Source organism: Macrobrachium nipponense, chromosome 41 (genome assembly GCF_015104395.2).
Source record: "Macrobrachium nipponense isolate FS-2020 chromosome 41, ASM1510439v2, whole genome shotgun sequence".
In the NCBI taxonomy this organism is placed as follows: domain Eukaryota; kingdom Metazoa; phylum Arthropoda; class Malacostraca; order Decapoda; family Palaemonidae; genus Macrobrachium; species Macrobrachium nipponense.
Window position 1 is genome coordinate 50,713,697 of NC_061102.1, and position 16,350 is coordinate 50,730,046.

Sequence of the window (16,350 nt, forward strand, 5' to 3'; positions counted from 1 at the left end):
ACTGGCCTAGACTTCAGATGCACGGGTGATGTGAATCAACTATAGCTCCTCTTCTGCTGTTTTCTTCCCTTCCTCATTGGACGGGTGGTTTACATGCTCGCCTACCTATTTGGTGGTCTCGAGTTCTATTCCCCGCTCTGACAACATAGAATCAGAGGAATTTGTTTCTGGTGCTTAGATATTAATTTCTCGATATAGTGTGGTTCGGATCCCGCATTAAGCTGTAGGTCCATTTGCTCAGTAACCAATTGGTTCCTGGCCACGTAAAAAAAAAAAAAAAATATGTAATCCTTCGGGCCAGCCCTATAGGAGAGCTGTTATTCAGCTCAGTGGTCTGGTTAAACTAAGATATACTTAATTCAACATGCTGTCTTCAGTGCTCGATGCATAGACCGTTTTACAAAATAAACTCACTGCTCTCATCATTGGAATTTCCTTTCCAAGAAAATGAAATATCTGGCTCATGTTCGAAAAGTTTGCTCATGTGAAGGGATGGAGGAAGTGGAAAGGCGAAAAACAAATCATCATTCGCATTTTTGGGAAGAAGGAGAAGAGTGAAACCGAGAAATGATATACTGGATGACGCGTAAGACAAGCTGGAACAGATAGGCCTTCAAAGAGAGTTGGAACAGATAGGCCTTCAAAGAGTTGGAAACAGACCTTAAAGGCTTTCAAAGAGAAGTTGGGACAAAGAGTAGGCCTTCAAAGAGAGGTTGGAACAGATGGCCTTCAAAGGGATTGAACAAATGAAAGTCCTTAAGGTTGGACAGATGGCCCTTCAAAGGGATTAAGTTTGGAACAAAGATAAGGCCTTCAAAGAGTTGGAACAGATAGGCCTTCAAAGGGAGTTGGAACAGATAGGCCTTCAAAGAGAGTTGGAACAGATAGGCTTGGGGTTCAAAGAGTTTGGACAGATAGGCTTCAAAAGAGAATTTGGAAACAGATAGGCCTTCAAAGAGAGTTGGAACAGATAGGCCTTCAAAGAGAGTTGGAACAGATAGGCCTTCAAAGAGTTGGAACAGATAGGCCTTCAAAGGGAGTTGGAACAGATAGGCCTTCAAAGGGAGAGTTGGAACAGATAGGCCTTCAAAGGGAGTTGGAACAGATAGGCCTTCAAATGGAGTTGGAACAGATAGGCCTTCAAAGGAGTTGGAAACCAGATTAGGCCTTCAAAGGGAGAAAGTTGGAAACAGATAGGCCTTCAAAGAGAAAAAGTTGGAAAACAGATAGGCCTTCAAAGGGAGTTGGAACAGATAGGCCTTCAAAGAGAGTTGGAACAGATAGGCCTTCAAAGAGAGTTGAACAGATAGGCCTTCAAAGGGAGTTGGAATATATAGGCCTTCAAAGGGAGTTGCAACAGATAGGCCTTCAAATCCAGAAAGCAAGAGGGTGCGTGCAGGAAATTACGTGTTGTGGAAAGGGGTTTTTATCCTTGATTAGACATTAAAAGGATACTATTGCGGATCGCTATTGTTCCGAAGTTTTTTTTTTAGGGGTTTACGTTCCCTAAAATAAACTCTACTTGCGTTTAATGATACATCAAACACCTAAAATATAGCGAATTATTATGCGTTCGGTTACCCCCACAAAATACTTTCCTTTCGAATTAATTTTCCTTTTAACTATCTGTTTAAGAATATCTAAAAGTGTGAAAATATTTATTTGTAGGGAATGGTATAAATTATTACACACACACGAAAAGATAAAAATGTTACATTTCACATCCCTTACCAACAAGGAGCTAAAATCGATCTCTCTAAACGATAAAATAAAGTAAACCGGCTAAACTACTTTGACGCTTTCATAAAAGGATGGCATTGAACGAGAGGAAAATTTATGTTAATCCGAAGTTACAATCTAAAATGTTTACAGCTAAGTACAAGGCATTCTTAATTGGATGACTATATCAGGAAATATGAAAGGGGGAAGTGTTCTACGTTGAGATAATAACCTATCAATCACCATCTGGTTACAGCTTCACATTTTATACCGATGGCCAAGGAGATAAACATAAAAAGGGATTTAATTCTTAATTTAATTCAGGTTTATAATTTCGACCAAATTTCTTCCAATTTTTAAACTTTACATCATTTATAATTCATCCATCATCAAATAATCGATCTTTTTCATTTATTCAAATATAATAAATAAATAAAAGAAATAGTTTTGATCGTGGTGTAAATATTTCTTTGGAGAAAAAGGAAAGAAAAGAACAATATATGGAAGAAAAAAATAAGAGAAATAAAATCGTACATACGCAGAAGATGGTAAACATGGCTAAGTAAAATTTAATAAACACTAAAGCAAAGAATACAGATAAAAGCCATATTTAATATATCTCTATTATAACACGTCCCGACATTGCGTACGAAATTAAATGGATTATTTCTGCACAAAGATTTTATAATTCTTAAGAACCGACTTTTAAATTATCTATAAATAAATGTTTTATCATAACTAGCACTCAAGGCAAGCTTTAAAATGTATAAAAAAAATTATTATGAATTTATCATATTTTCGTATTTTTTCGCAGCCCTATGATGTGGACGGATCCCAGGAATGTGGGTAGAGAGAAACGTGAGAGATGATTTCCAGTCCTCTTCTATGTGGCTCATCAATGTTAAGCTTTGCAAGAAGCGAAAATATCACAAGTTATACGTATATATTATAGTATATACATATATGTATCTATGTATGTATGCAAGCATCCGTCATCAGGTGACGAATAGCCTATCATTTATGAATACCCATCGGTGTTTGTTTATTCCGAGGGTGAATATATATATATATATATATATATATATATATATATATATATATATATATATATATATATATATACACACACACACACACACATATATATATATATATATATATATATATATATATATATATATATATATATATATATAAATAAAGGTTTTTGCCACGAAGGAAAAATGAAAAGCAAGATAGCCAAGCACTTTCGGTCTAGTTCGACCCTTTACTCAGGTATAACTGATGGTACAAAGGAAAAACATAGTCAAAGTAGGCTTAATATCCAAGGTCGATTTAACTCTACAGACACGAGGAAACGCCTGAGGGCAGGATAAGCGAATTTTTAGGCAGCCACACCTTGGAGGATCACGTACGTGTTCAACAGATGATTCATCCAGAAAACAATACATTTTGAGAAAACAAGGAGGAAAAGGAGAAATTTAAAGAACTGGAAAAAGCCCGACGTAATTTCAACTACTCGATTCCCGCTGATTGGAAACTCGCATTAAGACAAGAAATATATGGATAACTTCACAGAACTTTGATTAGAAAACTGGACAGAAAATTAAACAACCGTATCGACAACAGTGATTGGACCAATAATGCTAGAAGTGATTGTGTGGTGGATTTATCAAGCAAACAAATAAGTGATAATGCAGTGCCTGCATTAGGCTTTGGGTTGTCTTTCTTCATTTGTAACAAACCCTCAGCTTTATCAATAGCGACATCTCTGTATAAGTTTGAAAAATACTGTGACCTACCACAAAATCATTTAGACATTATCAAGGGCATGACATATAGTGCTACGCAGGCCTATCATGAAAATAACTTCCCCGCTCGCTACAGAAAAAGTTTAAAAGAATTGAAGAATGATAATAGCTTACACATTACTAAGGCTGATAAATCTAATAGTTTAGTAGTTCTGGACAAAACTGACTACATATCACGCATGCATACTTTACTAGAAGATGAAATAACTTACAAAAAACTCGAAAAAAATCCGTTGGACCAAGTAATAAAAAACTTTAATGTCAATATGAAACAAATTCTTAAATATAATGGCCTAGTCAAAACTCATAAGGAAAACAAACTTATGCTGTAGGATCAATTGCTTATAAACTATCTAAATATCTTACTAAATTGTTATCCCCGCTACTTGGAACTGTATCTAATTCACACATCCGGAATTCTCTTGATCTTGTGGAAAAACTGAATAACATCGTACTAAACCCTAGTGATATCTTTGTCAGTTTTGATGTATGTTCCTTGTTTACAAAAGTTCCAATTGACTCTGTGCTAGAATATTTAAGTAATGAACTTGTATTGCATGAATTGCCTATGTCCGTTAGTCACATAATTTTGTTGATTAAGTTATGTATTTGTGATTGCAGATCTATTTTTAATGGAGAATATTACCAACAAATATTTGGTATGGCAATGGGTAACCCTTTATCACCTCTCCTTTCAAACTTATATATGGAATTTTTTGAGACACAACACCTCCCGAATATCACACTTGTCCCCTTAAAATGGTACAGATATGTAAATGACATCTTAGTAGTCTTACCTGTTGATATCGATGTAGGGGGGTTATTCTGCTCAGCAAGTGTTTAACGTAGACGAGACAGGTTTGTTTTGGAAGCGTATGCCTAACCGCACTTACATCGCCAAGGAGGAGAAGTCAGCACCCGGTCATAAAGCCAGCAAGGAGAGGCTAACTTTACTTATTGGGGGTAATGCAGCTGGTGACTTCAAACTGAAGCCCTTGTTGGTGTATCAGGCTGAAAATCCAAGGGCACTCAAGGGCATTTGGAAGGGTCAACTACCAGTAATTTGGAAGTCCAACAAGAAGGCATGGGTGACACTTGCAGTGTTTGAGGACTGGTTCGTAAACCATTTTGTTCCAAGTGTGGAGCGGTATTGCGCCTCCAAGGGTATCCCCTTTAAGGTGTTGCTAGTGCTGGACAATGCCCTGGACACCCTGCCCGAGCTGGGGAGACTTCAACCCTAATGTCAAGGTGGTTTACCTTCCACCTAATACCACGGCCCTTTTACAGCCTATGGACCAAGGAGTGATTACTTCGTTCAAGGCCTACTACCTACAAAGGACAATTGCTATGGCTTTACAGGCAACTGAAACCAAGAAGGACTTGACTCTGAAGGACTTTTGGAAATCCTACAACATCCTTGATGCTGTAAAGAACATTGCTGATTCCTGGGAGGAGGTTAAGCAAACAAACATGAATGGTGTCTGGAAGAAAATTTGTCCTCAATTTGTGAATGATTTCAATGGGTTTGAGGACACAGTTCAGCAAGTTGTCAAGAACGTTGTTGCCCTGAGTAAGGAAATCAATTTGGAGATGGAGGTTGATGATGTTACAGAGCTGCTGGAGTCTCATGGCGAGGAGTTATCTGCTGAGGACCTGATACAACTGGAGAAGCAGATGATAGAGGAAGAAGAAGAAGCACCCACCCCAGAGCCTAAGGCTTTCACAAGGCAGGACTTGGCAAGAGGTTTTGCAGAGTTGCAGCAAGCGTTGTCAACTTTTGAGGCTCAGGATCCCAACTTGGACAGGTTCACTAGGGTTTCCAGAGGCATCATGGATTTGATGCAGTGTTACAAGGAGATCTTGGATGAAAAGAGGTTGCTCTCTGTTCAGACTAACCTGGAGCAGTATTTTAAGAAGGTAGAGAGGCCTGCAAGAGATCCTGTACCCTCTACCTCAGCTGCCTCTGCTAATCCAGACTTGCCTGCCCCACAATCTCCAGCACCTTCTGAATGTTCTGCTAACCCAGACTCGCCTGCCCCACAATCTCCAGCACCTTCTGAATGTTCTGCTAACCCAGACTCACCTGCCCCAGCATCTCGAGCACCTTCTGTAGGTTCTGCCTCACCTAAAGACTCACCTGCCCCAGCATCTCCAGTAGTATGTTCTGCCTCACCTCAAGAATCACCTGCCTCAGCATCTCCAGCATCTTCTGGAGGTTCTTTTTCTCTTCACTAACCTCCCCCAGTCTCTCCAGCACCGCAGCTTCCTCTCCAGTGTGCAAGCCAATCAAATTAATAAAGGTAAGGAATTGTTCTCTCTTTGTTATTGATAGGTATTTACATTAAATCATGTGGTATTTTTTAATGTTCCGACTTACGCTGAAAATCGTGTTACGACGCATCTTAAGAACGGATCAACGTCGTAACTCGAGGACCCCCTGTATATATATATATATATATATATATATATATATATATATATATATATATATATATATGTGTGTGTGTGTGTGTGTGTGTGTTGTGTGTGCGTGTGCCCAAATATTAAGCCACAATATCACTTACTATCCTGTTCATTATCCCTCGGGAATAACTCACCCGAAGGAGAGTTGTATTTGATAAGTGATTTTTCCTCGGCACGGTTAGAAACAGCTGTCGGATTCAGAAACAATGATATGCAGTTGTTTCTAAACCAGGTAACGGTTCGATTCTGGCCAGGGACGAAGAACTCTTCAATTATTATTCCCTTTCGGTCTGTTACTCCTGGGGTAGAGTGAATTGCATATTAAACGATATTTGTGGCTTAATGTTTGCATAGTATAAAAAAATCATGCAAGAATAAGGAAATATCTCTCTCTCTCTCTCTCTCTCTCTCTCTCATCTCTCTCTCTCTCTCTCTATATATATAATATATATATATATAATATCTTTATTAAATATATTATATAAATAATTACATATATGCTCGCGTTTTTTTTTTATTTTATTATTAATTTTGTTTCTTTTTTGAATTTAGGTAAATGGCTTCATTTATATTATATATATATATATATATATATATATATATATATATATATAAATGAAGCCATATACCTAAATAAAAAAATAAAAAAATAAAAAAAAAATAAAAATAACGCGAGCATATGGTGTATGAAAATAAACTCAGATGGATCTCAGAAATAAAGATGAAAATGGAGAGACGACGCCTTCGGAGGTGAACGTAGTCCTTGATCTACTCAGTCAGCAATTTGATGATTTGTTCAATGTGGATGACAGAATATTGCCACAGATAAAGTATGTACTTATGGGAGAGTGGGAGGTGTCACCGCAATATCGGGAACGCTTGTGGAAATGACAGTTGAAAATGAAAGGAGACCAGCAATTTGGAGAATGAAGAATGAAGACACCAGGAGCTGATATGATGACAAGTGATGTGGTGTGGCACGGTAGTGAAAGTGTGATTGAGGGTAGGGCCTGCGTTGGGTATATAAAGGAAGTCTGGACGATGGGAATCTCAAATGAATGGGTGAGAGACTAGTCTTTCATACTACACATGTGTGAGAGGTTTGAAAGTATAGGGAAACAAAGCGTGGTCGGACCTCCAGCTTACTCGAGATGCGTGCAAGATTTTCCCCTCACTCGTATGTTGTAAACATTATATTCCTAACTTTTAACGTAAATAACATGCTAAAATCTATGGTCTAATATAGCCTTGTTTCACCAACGAAAATTTAAATAAATATGCTATATTTTATTGAAAGTAATTTTTCTGTACTGTTTAGCATGCACAATATTCATTTTTACACTCTCCTTCTAATAAATAAATCATAAATATCCTATCCTAAAATTCCTGTAATTTTAACCAACTAGAAACACCTTTCCAGACCTTTTTAGGCTCGTCCATAGACCTTTCCTGCCACCCGTTTAAGATCTTCCATTGACCTTTCCTATCACCAGCCCGCCCCCCTCCACAACAACAGCAACAACAACAACAATAACAACAACAAAGTAATTTGTAAGCTTACTCCCAGAGTAGGCGAAAAGTTTGTCTGGCATATCCGAACTTGAAAATAACTCATGTCGGATCTGATGAGATATGGTGGTGGTAGGTCAATAAGGAAGATTAAATGTTTTTCGTAACAGAAGTGGAACACATGTTAGCATATGCAGATGGGAGAAAGACTCGTCTGGTTAGGGAGAAGACGAGGTCATCTGAAGCAGGTTAGACAGTTGTGCACTAAAACAATGAGTCGTGAATGGAGAATAGAATGGCTGATGTTTGAAGATTATATATTGCTGACTGGGGCAAGCTAAAAGAGTAACTTCGGAAAATTGGGAATGTTTGGAAAGTGCTTCCAAGAGGAGAAAGTTGGGAGTAAATTCGACATAGAAGAGGGTAAGGAGGATACACAGAAACCAGAAGATGGAGCAACGAATGTTAAAATGGATGACTGGATAATGGAACCGTTTGATTCTTAAATGAATTTGGGAGTAAATATAACTGCTCAAGGGAAGGATGAAATGGTTGGTGCTGTGGAGATAAACTGTTTACAGAGTATATGTGATGCGCAAAGAATTGAGAGCGAGAAAAGTCGAAACACATAGTGGTAAAAAAGTTAACGTTGGCGAAAAGGACGAATCAGTGTTTTGAAACGGTAAGGTCACGTGGAAAGAATGAAGACTGACTTAGAAAGTGCAGGAGAGAGGGCTTGGAGGAGGTGTTGGAAAGGAAGGCCCTCAGCATCCAGGAGGAACGAGATTGCATGATTAATGCAGATGGATGGTGTGATGAGATTGTTCTTGTTTAGCTTGGCATATGTGCATTTATTTATGCATGCGATCGTTCATCCCTACAAATAATAACTGCAAAAGTGAATGTATAAGTGCAAATTTTCATTCACAAACACTATTACGATGGGCACGCTTCTGCCGCCTGCAAGTTTTGAAGAAGAAGAAGAAGAAGAAGAAGAAGAAGAAGAAGAAGAAGAAGAAGAAGAAGAAGAAGAAATAAAACCTATCATCAGTACCTGGACTGAAGTAGGAAATTTTTTCTTGCATGTACGTTTTAAAGAAATCATTACCAAACACTTCTAGTATCTCCGTGAACATTATTGTAAGTGCAGAAAAAGTCTGGAATGTATCAAGAACCAAACAAATAATGAAAGGGAGTCTCTCTTAGGTAATTCTGCATTATGACATAAAGAGAAAATTCATATAAAGCTTTAGAAAAAGACTCACACTGGTAACAGAAGAGTCATCATCAATAGCTCTTTCGTTTCAAGGTCAATACAAGCGCGGTATGCAACATTCTTTCTCGGAATTTATCACCTCTCTCTCTCTCTCTCTCTCTCTCTCTCTCTCTCTCTCTCTCTCTCTCAATGCATGCATGCAATAACTTGCAGGTTCATTTTACTTAAAACTCTTGAGTCATGTTTTTGGGTACAGTTATACACTTATACTTCAGTATGTATTTCCAATCTAAGACAGAAATCTATAAACATACTAAGTATGCATATGGATTATTCTTTAAGAATAATCAAAACTAAATCAATATAATAATAATAATAATAATAATAATAATAATAGTAATAATAATAATAATAATAATAATAATAATAATAAGGCACGATCCCCCAAGATCCCTGAAAAGGAATCTAGAAAAAACTAGAGGCTGAAGTAGCTCCAGGACTCATGCAGAAGAGTGTGATCCTAGAAACGGCACACATAGTAAGAAAAGTGATGGACTCCTAAGGAGGCAGGATGCAACCCGGAACCCCACACTATAAATACCACCCAGTCGAATTGGAAGACTGTGATAGAGCAAAAAAAAAAAAAAAAAAAAAAAAAAAAAAAAAAAAAAAAATAATAATAATAATAATAATAATAATAATAAAATAATTTTATGACGCAATCTTGCAAACTTTCCTTTACTTCATACCAAAGGCATTTATCAAATGCCTGGAATTGAAACAAATCTGATTTTAGTTATTTTAAGAAAACAATCTTCCAGGGGAAATACGACAATAAACGTTATAAAAACTCCTGCATACGCATGCATGATTTTTCTCAATCATGACTTTCACCTCAATGCATATCTGGGCAATGAGAATGTGCATGAGGTTATGATTCAGTCAGCCTACGCCCACAAAATCCCAAATACCATTTCATGAGTACATATTTATTCACACATATGAACGAGTATATCAGAAGCCAATTTAACAGACCAAGCCACATGTAGGAAGGGACAGGCCACTAGTGGGGCTGTCACATAACGTCATAGAGACCGAACGTCCGCGCCCATGGTCAGTCAGTGCTCAAGACCTCCCCACCCACGTGGGACGCAGGGGAGCCCCTCCCCGCAAAACCACATTCCTGCCTCCAAGAGGCAGTAAGGTCGTGTGCACAGTGGAAAACTATTAGGCTATTAAAAACTGAGTAGGACTTGAACTTGGGAACATTGCAGTATGAAGTTGTCGGCTATATACCATGCAGCTACCATGGCTAGAGAAGTTTAGATATACGCAAACTCACACATAACTTAAGAGATCCGCATACGCAAGTAAAGAGAAGTTCATCCTTGATTCCAAATCAAATGAAAAATGAGACCATTAAGCTATCATAAATTCATGATAAATGGTAAACATTACTAAACGGAATCCCAATTTTCACATTAAACATTTGAAATGTTAGAAATATGCATTCCATCACGCAACAGCAAATGGGGAAAGAATATTCTAAAATTGTATTTTTTGACTCTACAGTACATGAGACAAATAAATCAAATTTCTTAATTACTCCTCAACTGAAGAACAGGACAAAGTGTCACGGTCTTCATATTAAATGAGAAATGTAAGTTGCATATCCAACGACACGAAAACACCTAAGCATAATTATAGTGAGTAAATAGTTTACAATGACCTTTTAAAGGCTTCTTGGCACAAGGCTGCTACCCCATGCCCTTCTCTACCATTGGTCTAGCTACCACAGTCAACTAACTATCTGTACCTTACTTCATTCCATGTTAACTTTGGAAAATTCGCTTACTCAGGGAGTAAGCTTACAAACTAGTTTGTTGCTGTTGTTGTTGTTGGGGGTTAGGAAAGGTCTATCGAAGAGCCTAAAAAGGTCTGAAATAGGTATTTAGCGTCGAGTTGAAGATACAGGAATTTTAGGACAGGATATTTATAATGTTATAATTTGTCTATTAGAATGAAAATGTAAAAATAAATATAATGTGCATGTTAAACAGTACAGAAAAATTATTTCTAATAAAATATAGCATATTTATTTTAATTTTTGTTGGTGAAACAACGTTCTACTTGACGGTAGATTTGAGCACGTGCTGGAGGTCGGATCATCCTTTATTAATTTAATTTCTACTAAGGGGGCAAAATACAATTCATTTCCCTCTAGGAAGGAGTGCCTCTCAACAAAACAAAAGACAATGGCCACAGACTCATTTACACTTAAAACCTTCCTCAGTGTTAGTCACTTCGTATACTACCTATACAATGTCGAACTCCTACGTAGGCCCACTGCACCTTCCATCTTGGAAGGTTTCTCTCTCTCTATCGTTTCATGGGTCTTAAGAAACTTCTGTTTCAACACCTCTGAAACCCCATGACCTGACTCTTTCAAGGTTTCCTCTCCCTGCCATCGACCATTCTTTCCTCACGACCAGACTATCCAAAACACTCTGATCAATCCTCTATTTAACTCTCCTTTTTAAAATACCTACGCAGAACCTCTACGTTTCTTTGTAAATTTGCAGCATATCTTTACAAAATACAGGGTGTCTATAAAGTCCCAGTACCATTACAAGTATTTATTGCTCAGAAACCGTATAACAAAGAGTAATGCAGTTTTTTTTTTTGTGTGCGCAGAATGAAGTGCTCTGAATGTAAACTTGAGGAAATGTAGATTCTACAAAAAACTACATTACTCTATGTTATGTGGTTTCTGAGCAATAGATACTTGTAATGGTACTGGAACTTTATGGACACCCTGTAGGTTTAAAGTACTTTTGAAGGACTGAAGGAAAAATGTTCTCATAAGAAATACAACAAAATGTTACTTATCGTGTACCTACCATTGACAAAAAGATTTCAGGACAGAGCAGCTTGTCACCACAGCCAGCATGGTTTCTGTTAAAAGAGAAACCACTAACTGAACAAAGTTTATATATCACATGCCATTCTAATACTGCATAACATATCCAAAATATTAAGGACAATCATAATTCTTATTATTATTCAGCACGAATCCACATTCACATGAAAAAGCCCAAACTGCCATACTATATGAAAATGCAAATGATAATATATATAAGCAAGGACAATCCAAGGCAGAGAAATCCACTCCCAGTAGTGCCCTTCCCCCATCTTGGTATATCCATATCTCCTCCTAAATATAATACCTTTAACCTTTCGTCAGATTTTCCTAAAATTCCACACAATATGTTTAAGTTTACTAGCATATCTGAGCAAATTCCCATGGCAAGGTTACTCTACACAATCAAGTTTGTACCATTCAAAAAACTGTCAAAGGAACAAGGATTATTTGCAAATAAAGCTGCTCGATTTCTTTAAAATCGTTTGGCTCATGTAAGTATGTACCTATGTGTTTTTGTACGTATGTAAAAACAAATTAATATAATGGGGCCAGCTACCAGACGCCCATCACTTCCTCATTTCTTCTGCAACCCAGGAACTACATGGCTTCAGAAATCTCTAGATGTCGCCAATAGCATGCACATAGAACTTCAGACTGAATTTCCATTCCTTGACGATGACTTAAATGCCGTTTTGATTTGAACGCGCCAATTGATTCTAAGAGTTTGACACTGTATTGGCCTTGATTGTAGCTATTCCTCGGTTCAGATGTCACGAGACAGGTCGTCCGATTCGACGAACAAGTGAAGGACGCCGAGCTCTCAGGTAGGTCGAGATCCTATTAGAAAGGAGTCCCCAGACAAATTTTTAGGAGCTCGTTAAGATGGCAATATTATCGATGGCCGTGTGAATGCTGATTAATTACCTCTTTGCTGCGTCTGCATTTTAGGTTGTTAATTTTGATAATAACAGAAAATCAGAGGGACTGACTTGAGAGCTATGGGACGTTCGACGGAAGCGCCAAGCTCCAGGCGGATGTACCTTAAAAGTTTGTTGTTCTGGACCGACTTAATCTTTTCGAAAATCTCATTACTATAAGTGTAAGGACTTACCTAAAGTGTGCAAAAGAAGGCTGAATAATCGAGTTAGCTAAATGAATGTTATACAGAGTGCTTAGAATTTAATCTGTCTAATCTATGTTGGTTAAATTTGTTTGTTTGTATGGTGTTTTTACGTTGCATGGAACCAGTGGTTATTCAGCAACGGGACCAACGGCTTTACGTGACTTCCGAACCTCGTCGAGAGTGAACTTCTAATCATCAGAAATACGCATCTCTAACCCCTCAGTGGAATGCTTGAGAATCGAACTCGCGGCCACCGAGGTGGCATGCTAGCACCGTACCGACTACGCCACTGAGGAGCTTGAGTGTAGGTTAAATTTGGTCGTCTCGAAAGAAAAATAATATGCAGGAAAAGTGAGCCGTTTGACAATAGCACAAGATATTGGGTGACATTGGTAAGTATATAATGCAAAGTGAGCCGTTTGGCAGTTGCATATGATTACGGGAGAAATGGTAAGTATATAATGCAAAAATACCGCAGAAACTGATGCGGATGTTCACTTTTGAGTTTGTTGGAAAAATATGAACCGGCTGACTGGCTTAATACGAATGGGGCACTGGTACAGAATTTACCGAAATAATGTGAGAAATTCCCCGTCTTTGCTTTATGATTTTGAGCAGGAAAGCTCCTCGGCACGCCAGTGTTTATTACAATACCAGTTCTTAGCGGTTAACGTGAAAACATAAACAAAAGACAGTAAATATCTCTCGGTATTTCGTTGAAGTTATCAAGTTATCTCATCTGTGCCGAGTCCTTGCTACGTATACACCCTCTTGTACATAATTCGGTCAAAAGCTTTCATCGATAAACGGTATTACCCATATTTATACTCCTTATGAACATATATAAAGAAATACACTTAAAAACTGTCTAAAATTATCAAAATATATCAACATCTCCAAAATAGCAAAGAAAGTCTGCATGAGCACTAATAATACCCAAGTATATACTAGAATAAAGTCCGTTTTCTTTCTACTCATGTCTAAAGAAAATGTATCAGTATCGGATACTATACAAATACTATTGTACGCTCAATTCTCTCATTCATGACATAAAAAACAGCCTTCAGTCTATATCGCAAGATACAAATTTGTAAACGATGGAACGATGCAACAAATATCCTTGCTTTATTCTCTAATCACGCAAAACAGGAACCCTCTGTTATTCTAAGTAATACATACCAAAATGTTAACTTTAATTTGATTTTTCAAAACCTTTTAAGATTAGACGTCTTTTCAGGTTCTAAACGATTTAAAAATACTGTCTAATCCGAAGACTACCGTTCTTCCCTATTTAAGGTCTCTTTTCAATAAAAAAAAAGTTATCACGAGACCTTGCGTACAATTATTCAAGAACAGTACCATTACACAACACTAAAAAGTTCATTCACTCATTCAACAATTTTAGCTTTTTTTTTTTTTTCTTTTTTTTCACCGACTGACGAGTTTATTTCTCAAACCTTATTGTCATTACTAAATAAACATTCTACTTGGATGCTTCAGCTGACACCGAGTTCTCAATGCATATTTTATGCATTTTATATCTTTTGAAAATACTGTTATTATGGTATTTAATGCATTCTGCTCTACATTAAAAACCTAGTTAATTTTTTCGAATCGATAATTGTCCGTGTTTTAACTTAGCCACTTTTGATCTTATTTTTTTCCTCTTCGATTTTATTTCTGCTTTTTGCGTTGCAGAATTTTTATAATTTTGCTTCATTTGTCGTTTCTGCCATACAATAACATCTTATTCTTATTCATATTTACTCAGTACTTAGTAAATAGGTTTTACTGTACATTCACTTTCAGCCTTACACATGATGTAGTTTCTTTTTATATTTTATCATGAAAATGTCAATAGAAATTCCTGAAACGTAGGTAAATTAAGTACACTTGTGACAAGACATGGAGAGGTTCCTCCGAAGCATCTTATTCTTGTTGAAAATTAAGGTTCACAGCCATGAGGAAGTGGAAACTTGTCATACCACACACACACCACACACAATATATATATATATATATATATATATATATATAGATATAGATATTTATATATATATATATATATATATATGTATATATATATAAATAATAAATATATATATATATATATATATATATATATATCTTGTTATAATCTTCTCTCTCTTCACTTGGTCCCACTTCAATGTGCGGTCTGTTTCAGGCAGCTTTCCTCCATCTGGCTTGGCAAGACACATCGTTCTCTGACAATTATTGTTTGTCTCTCAGATCTATAACAACATCCATCCACTTCGTTTCTTTGGTCACCCTCTCGCTCTCCCTTCAGGCACCTCTATCTGCACTACTCTCCTCCCTTGTATGACTCATCCATACTCATCACTGGAGTCTCACTCCTTGGGCCTTCTTTGATAGTTCTACGACTTGAGTATTCCCCTTATTCTTTCATTCATTCTTGATCCTATCCATTTTCTTCACTCCAGACATACATCCACATCCATGTACGCATTTTCATCTCTTCTGCGTCCAATTTCCTCTCTTGTGCTCTTGTTACCGTCCATATTTCAGCTCCATACATCAATATATATATTGGATGTAAATCTCCAGGTTCTCTCCTGCGGTGAGGTTGCTGGCAACATGCTTTTATTTTTCATTTTTCTTTTAATGATGTTGCTATTCCCTCAACCAGATACATAATTCACAGCTTACGTCAACAAAACCACAATGGTTTGTGGAGCCACCATCAGCCAGACCTTACCCAGGAATGGGACTTAGAACATCCTTATAAATATTTTTCACCATATACCTTTTTCCTATTCAGATGGAACGGCGCCAAAAGTGTAGATCCTTCCAGGTCTCAATACAACTGTAAGGATGTAGTTGTCAGCCCCATATCATAGTTTCCTGTAAAAGGAAAACTATTGTACCTGCTTTGTCTGTCTGTCCGTCTGCACTTTTTCTCTTCACCCTCACGTCTAAAAAGCTACAGAGGCTAGAGGGCTGCATTGGTATTTGATCATCCACCCTCCAATCATCAAACATACCAAATTGCAACCAACTAGCCTCAGTAGTTTTTTAATTTTATTTAAGGTTAATATTAGTCATGGATCATGCATCTGGCAGCGCTTTCCAGAGGCATGGGATGTACCATCACTTAACATATCTGGTGAGCAACTGAGACGCTATTGGTCGCTCATAACTGATGGTTTTATACAGCATTATACATTGTACAGAAAACTCAACTGCGCCGAAGAAACTTTGGCACATTCTTTACTAGTTTTTCTTACCTCAGTTGATGCTGGTACCCATTCTAGTTGGGTTGAATAGTAGGCAGCTGGCAGGGATCGAACCAGAAATTCTGTAATACGTGGCAAATGCTCTTCCATGTATGAATATACATATATATCTTCCTACGTCTTTTCCTCTTACAGATGTGTCACAAAAAGGTGTTAGCCTTCTGCTGCTCAGCAAAACCTCTGGGAGGAATTTGTTAGCCTCTTGACTTTCATATTCCTAGTTGAAACCATCAGTGTCGATTTACTTCCAGTTGTGCATTCACTGATTGGGCTAACAGATGTCCATCCGGCCGTCCAAGCACAAAGTTGAA